General features: G+C 30.7%; 1 pseudogene; it reads right to left on the bottom strand.

The window, feature by feature from the left end:
• Positions 1 to 254: 254 nt before the first annotated feature.
• Positions 255 to 331, bottom strand: LOC112645754 (small nucleolar RNA U3; annotated as a pseudogene).
• Between the last annotated feature and the right edge of the window lie 360 nt (positions 332 to 691).

Raw genomic sequence — 691 nt, forward strand, 5'->3', positions numbered from 1 at the left:
GAACTCTCAGACTCTTATCCTCCTTCTCCTTAGTTCTGAATGACATATGGATTTCCATATCCACAGAGACATGGAAATTCCAAAGACAGAAAGATAAATAGGCCTGTCTGTCTTTGGAATTTCCATGTCTCTGTGGATTCTCCATATGCATGAAATTAAATTCGATTTTCTCCTCTTCTCATGGCAATTTGTTTCTTAGTCCAGCTAGAAGGACATTGAAGGAGATAGTATATCTTTCTCCCTGACACCTCCTGCAAATGAACATCACTTGTTATGATGCAATGAAGATTTTTAAACAAACTATAGAAATGATCCCTGAAAGTATAGTCTTAAAGATTTTTTAAAATAACAAAGAAAACTATAGGCTAATTCCATTAACAAATAGACATAAAATTAAAAAAATCAAATCCAGCAATATAGTAAAATAATACTATGAATAATAATACATTGTGACTTATATATATCTTTTAAATACAAAAATAATTCAAATTAGGAAATTTATTAAAGCAATTTATTGCATTAAATTTTATTAGAAGAAACGTATATGATCACTCTGGAAAAAGTAGGAAAGAAAATAACACACTTATTCTTAACGTGAATTTCTAGCAGAGTAGGACTAACCTGATGTGTCCTGAGTCTGATAAAAGAGGGCCTTAAAGTAAATTATACCCATCAGAGATCCACAAATATG

This window comes from Canis lupus, chromosome 1 (genome assembly GCF_003254725.2).
Source record: "Canis lupus dingo isolate Sandy chromosome 1, ASM325472v2, whole genome shotgun sequence".
Classification (NCBI taxonomy): domain Eukaryota; kingdom Metazoa; phylum Chordata; class Mammalia; order Carnivora; family Canidae; genus Canis; species Canis lupus.